Raw genomic sequence first — 6,344 nt, 5'->3', positions numbered from 1 at the left:
CCTGTATAAATACCTACTAAAGGGTGACCTCAGCAGAGAGGACTTTAATAATCAAGTGGATAGGATGGCCTGTTCTGTGGATAACAGTTTCTTTTCCCAGCTACCCCCATTATCATCCAGTGGGCTTAGGAACATAGTGGTGGCAGGGATGGACATTATGCATGGGCTCAGAAACATGGACTTCCACCCACCAGGGCCCACCTGACTGTGGCCACTGCTGGGTGCTCATTCTGCCAGCAGAGACAAGCACTGAATCCCTAATATAGCAGCATTCCCTGAGAGGTGTTCAACCAGCTACCTGGTGGCAGGTTGAGTACATTGTATCACTTACATTGTGCAAGGGGCAGCGCTTTGTCCTTATTAGAATAGAGACTTACTCTGGATACAGATTTGCCATCCCTGCATGCAGTGCTTCTGCCAAAACTGCCATCCATGGACTTACATACATACAGTGCCTTATCCACTGTCATGGTATTCCACACAGCATCACCTCTGATCAAGGAACTCCTTTCACAGTAAAATAACTGCAGCAATGGGTCCATGCTCATGCAATCCACTGGTCTTAACATGTTCTCCACCATCCTGAAGCAGCTCGCTTGATAGAATGGTGGCATGGCCTTTTGAAGACTCAGTTATAGATCCAGCTGGTGGCAGTACCTTGCAGGCTGAGTCTGGGTTCTCCAGAAGGCTGTATATGCTCTGAAGCAGAATCCAATATGTGATAGTTTCTCTAGTAGCCAGGATTCATGGATACAGGAGTCGAGGAATAGTGTGAGATAACAAAATTCAGTTGACCTTTGAACAGCCCAGGGTTTAGGGGTGCCGATACCCCGTGCCGTCAGAAATCTGCATACTGCTTTATAGTCGGCCCTCTGTATTTGTGTTTCTGCATCCGTGGATTCAACCAACCTTGGATTGTGTAGTACTGTGGTATTTATTGAAAAAAATCCATGTATAAGTGGACCCTCACAGTTCAAACCCATTCAAGGGTTAACTGTATATATGTTGGTCTCTGCCTCTAGTTCCTGGCCCAGAGCTCCTAAAACTCTGGTAATTTCCTAAGTGATAAGAACACTAGGGGCATCTCTTACTCTAATATTTTGTCCTTGACCTGGCTCCTGACAAAGGGCTGTTGAAATCCTTGTAATTTCCTAGGTGATAGGAGTATCTTCTGTTCTAATGAGGCAACTCTGGGTGGGCTCCTTGATGGTCCTTGGATGAGGGCTGGTCTCCAGAAAGACTGAGGAGGCATGATTAGAACGTTGGAATTTTCAACCCTGCTCACCTTTCTCTTGAGAAGGGAGAATAGCTGGAAATGGGGTTAATGATCCATCATGCCTCCATGAAGAAACCTCCATAAAAATCCCCAAAATACAGGGTTCAAAGAACTTCCAGGCTGGTGACCACATCCACACTGGGAGGGTGACACCCAAATTCCACAAGGACAGAAGCTCCTGTGCTTGGGACCTCCCACACCTTACCCTGTGTTTCTCTTCATCTGGCCGTTCATCTGTATCCTTTTATCACATCCTTCAGTAAACTGGTAAATGTAAGTGCTTTCTTGAGTTCCATGAGCTGCTCTAGCAAATTACCTGAACCTGAGGAGGGGGTCGTGGGAACCTTGAATTTGTAGCCAAATCAGACAGAAGTTGTAACATGGGGACCTACTACTTGTAATTGGCATCTGAAGTGGTGAGCAGCCTTGTGGGACTGAGCCCTTAACCTGTGTGTCTGACACTAAATTGTAGGACACCCAGCTGACCCCCCCCCACCCCGCCATGCACCGCGGCCCCACCCCCGACATTTGGCGACCAGAAGTGAAGTGTTCTGTGTGAATAGTAAAGAAGACGCACAAGGAAGAAACACAGGGAAGAACTGTGGGTTTTCCTTTACAGGTGGAAATGGTAGTGGTAAAACTATTACCCTTAGTGATCCACTATCAAAATTTTTGCTTCCCATTCCCATGACTTTATGCCCTTCTGGGTTAGAGGTTTTAGTTCCAGAGGAAGACTGCTTCCAGCAGGTGGCACAGTAATGATTCCAGTGAATTGGATGTTCAGACTGCCACCTGGCCACCTTGGTCTCATACCTCTGAATCAACAGGCAAAGGAGAGTTACGGTGTTGGCTAGGATGATCGATCCTGACTACTGAGGGGAAATTGGACTACTATCCCACAATGGAGGTAAGGAAGAATACATCTGGAATACAAGAGATCACTTAGGGCATCTCTTATCACCATGGCCCTGTGACTAAGGTCAGTGGAAAACAACAACCCAATCCGGGCAGGACTACCAATGATCCAGACCCTGCAGGAATGAAAATTTGTGTCACTCCACCAGGTAAAGAAGCATAATCATGTGACCAGTTACAGAAATGAGGACTGTAATTGTCATGAGTATTCCTCCTTGTTTTCTTATGAACCTGTTTGTTTATGCTTATATTCTTTTCTTTCTTGATCCCATACCTTGTAACTTTACATCACAGTATTCAAGTATTGACTTTATATCATAGTATTTAACGTTGTTAATTTTACATCATCATATTTAAATTACAGGGTACCTAGAAGAAGTGTAAAGATCACCCAAGGACTTTGCATCCTCTTCTGGGAAAAATTTACTGAGTTTTCAGTTGTACCCAGAATAGCTGTATCATGTTAGGTGAAATTATGACCTTGTTATTGTTTTTATTTGGAGATTAAGTATGGTTTAAGGAGAGCGGTATGAGTGCCAATTTGACAGTGTGCATTTGTAAGAGTTAAATTTATGTGTCAGCTCGGCTGGATCAGAGGATGCCCAGATACCGAGCTAAACATTATTTCTGGGTGTGTCAGGATGTTTCCGAATGAGATCAGCATCTGAATCAGTGAGCTTGGTAAAGTGAGTTTGCCCTCTTCTATGTGGGTGGGCATTATTCAATCTGCTGAGGGCCTGAATAGAACAAAAATGCAGAGGAAAGAGGAATTCTCTCCTCCCCTATTTTCTGAGCTGAGACATCTCACCTCATCTTCTGCCCTCAGACTGGGGTTTATTTACATCATTGGCTCCTCTCATTCTCAGGCCTTTGGGCTGTTGACTGAATTACACCACTGGCTTTTCTGGGTCTCCATTTTGCAGATGGCAGATCGTGGGATTTCTCAGCCTCCATAATCATATAAGCCAATTCCTTAAAACAAATCTCCTTTGATATCATATTGGTACTGTTTCTCTGAAGAACCCTAATACAGGCCTGGAGATTTCTTCTTCTGAAGATGGTAAATTATGGATTTAATTAATAGTTATCAGACTATTCATCTTGGATGAGTTTTCATAGTTTAAAATCCATGTCAGATAATTCCAATATCTGTGTTAACTTCCTGTTGATATCTGTTGATTATGTTTTATCATCCACTTTGAGATTTTCCCTAGTTCTTGATATGCGTGTGTGTGTGTGTGTAATTATTGTATCCTGGATATTTGGGGTTTTGTTTTATGAGTCTCTATTTCACACTTAAATCAAGTTCCTAGTTACTGCAAGGTCAGGGTAGTAGACAGGCTCCATGTACACGTAGCATTTGAAGTTGTCCACCAGCTGGGAGGAAGACATAGGCAGGTTACTCCTGGGACAGATTGGCAGTCAGGATTCTGCTCAAAACTCACAGCCTTAGCAGATTTCCATAGACTGTGTCATGGAGCTGCCTCATTATTGCTGGCACAGGATGGTGACAGTTTTAGCTATCTGACACATCTTCCACGAATGATAGCATCTGCTTGTATCAAAAAGTACAAAAGGTCTTTATCTTGTATATTGTGATTCTTGTTGGCTAGGAATGGAAAGTGAGAATTACAATTTTATCGAAATACCAGTAAGATCTCTAAATTAGCATAACCCAATATTGATGGGAACCAAAATTTGTGGTGAGCCACAGAATATCTAGTCTGACTTCCTTCTACCCTTGCTACCTGAACCTATCCATGTATAAAAGTTTATTGGAGAAATAGTACCATGTACTGATCTCTGGTTCAAGTAAATACATTTTACAGGAATAGTGCCCCAACATCACATGGTATTCCTCTTAGCTGACAACATAATTGACTCTTTAGTAGTTCTTTCCACCATTGTATAATATCAGTTAATTGAGGAGATGTATACCTAAACCTAGTGAATCCATGGATTTTAGCTCATTGATTCACTTTTTCTGTACAGTAAGTTCCATCGTCAAAATCAGTGTTGAGTGGGATAATATGATGAACAATACATTGAGTTTTGTGGAATTATAAGTGAGATAAGGCAAACCTATTTCAAGAATAAGTGCCCAGTCCACTTCTTTGAAGGCTGTTTTTATGTAGTATAGAATTCTGGTTTGACATTTATACAGCATATTGAAGACATCCCTTAATGGTTTTTTTTTTTTGGTTTTGTTTTGTTTTGTTTTGTTTTTGGTCCACACCCCATGGCATGTGGAATCTTATTTCCCCTACCCAGGGATCGAACCTGTGCCCCCTGCAGTGGAAGCACAGTCTTAACCACTGGACTGCCAGGGAAGTCCCAGATTACTTAATTGTTATGGCTTTAGTTTTGTTGATTTGGAGAAGTCAGTTCTCAGTCTTACTGTTACTTCTCACTACTTTTTTTTTTTTTTTTTTGGCTCTTTTCAGTTTATTGCATGAAGGAGTTACACTAGTCCAAGTTAAAAGCAGACCCCAGATGGTTACATTATACAAGCTGTGAGGTTTTTAAACTTGTGACAAGGGCCAGAAGGGAAATTCTACACATTGCAAGGAAATCCTCACTTAAGCTTCAGTGAGCCAAACGCACTTAAAACCCATGAACTGGTCATCCGTAGCCAGTCCAATCTCTACGAGGAACTGGCATATGTTCTTGCACTTTTCACCCTGTAGCTGAATTACTTCTCTATATTCTGGATGCTCAATTACAGTACCATTTCAGGCAAATTTCTTCCTAAATGCCTTCACTAGTTTCTTTTTATCGTAATCAGCGATCCCTTGGACTGTAGTAAGTGTCTTCCTGCCGGTTCTCCGTTGAATTCTTTTATCAATATAATCCTCAGTGCCGGCAGGAAGCAGATCATCTCCCTTACTTGCATCAGCAAAGGGGTCGAAAGAGTGGAGTTTCTGGATAGCAGACATACGATACAATTCCTTTTCCTCTGTGGAAACGGCCTGCAGAAGGCCGCGGCTGGAGAAAGCGGGCGCGGAGGACCGATCATCGGGAAGCGAGGGGGCTCGAGGGGGAGGCTGCTTAGTCCATGGCAGCGGCTTAGTGATTCCTTACTACTTTTTTTTTTAACTTATTTTATTTTTGGCTGCGTTGGGTCTTCGTTGCTGCGTGCCGGCTTTCTGTAGTTGCAGTGAGTGGGGGCTACTCTTCGTTGCGGTGTGCGGGCTTCTCATTGCGGTGGCTTCTCTTGTTGCGGAGCATGGGCTCTAGGTGCGCGGGCTTCAGTAGTTGTGGCTCACGGGCTCTAAAGTACAGGCTCAGTAGTTGTGGCACAGGAGCTTAGTTGCTTCACGGCATGTGGGATCTTCCCGGATCAGGGCTTGAACCCGTGTCCCCTGCATTGGCAGGTGGATTCTTAGCCGCTGCACCACCAGGGAAGCCCCATTCACTACTTTTTATGATTTCCTTTTTCTTTGGTTTTTCAACAGAGTTTTCTTTGTATTTATTCTTCTTGGCCTTTTGACAGCGTCTTTGAACTATGGCCTGATGGATTTAGTTTGGGACATTTTTCAACTAATATTTTTTCAAATATTCTTCTGCCCCTTTTCTCCCTCTGCGTCTTCAATTGTGTGTGTTTAAAACCTGTTCATTGTATTTTACTTAGCCCTAAATTATTATCTCCATTTTAAAGTAAGACGATGAAATTGGCCCCCAAAACTAAATTGTCCAAGGGCACATGGTTAGTTATTGTGATAGCTGAGATTCACATCTGAGAAGTTTGACAAAGCCCATTAAAAAAAATTATGATTGAATATCACCTCTCAATGTCATGCATTTTTAATGCCTTCCATCTCAGTACTTCATCAGGAATATGATGAATTAACAGATCTGTGGAATATGCCACCACTATTGATGGCATAATATATCACCTTACTGGTGATAATAATTTATTTAATCTTTTATTAGGTATTTATGTTTCTAACTTGTGCTTATTGTACATCATTCTTTGATATACATCCTTGTGCATGTATCACTGTGCAGTTTATAACTCTTTCCCAATGACAGTTTCCTAGAAGTTATATTTCTGAATGACTATCAGATATTTAGTAATTGCTAACAATATGGCAGGCCCTGGGCTAGTGTTTGAAGATTAGCATTAAAAGTGTAGTTGCTATCCTTCAGATCT

The 6,344-nt window shown here is 42.4% G+C and overlaps 1 pseudogene; it reads right to left on the bottom strand.

Moving 5' to 3' along the window:
* Positions 1-4,646: 4,646 nt before the first annotated feature.
* LOC113605591 (eukaryotic translation initiation factor 1 pseudogene) lies at positions 4,647-5,354 on the bottom strand (annotated as a pseudogene).
* Between the last annotated feature and the right edge of the window lie 990 nt (positions 5,355-6,344).

Source organism: Aethalodelphis obliquidens, unplaced genomic scaffold, assembly GCF_003676395.1.
Source record: "Aethalodelphis obliquidens isolate GAN/ISIS:26980383/991018 unplaced genomic scaffold, ASM367639v1 scaffold43, whole genome shotgun sequence".
NCBI classification, from domain to species: Eukaryota; Metazoa; Chordata; class Mammalia; order Artiodactyla; family Delphinidae; genus Aethalodelphis; species Aethalodelphis obliquidens.
Note: the sequence above shows the minus strand (reverse complement) of the source record. Positions and strands in the feature narration are given on the sequence as shown.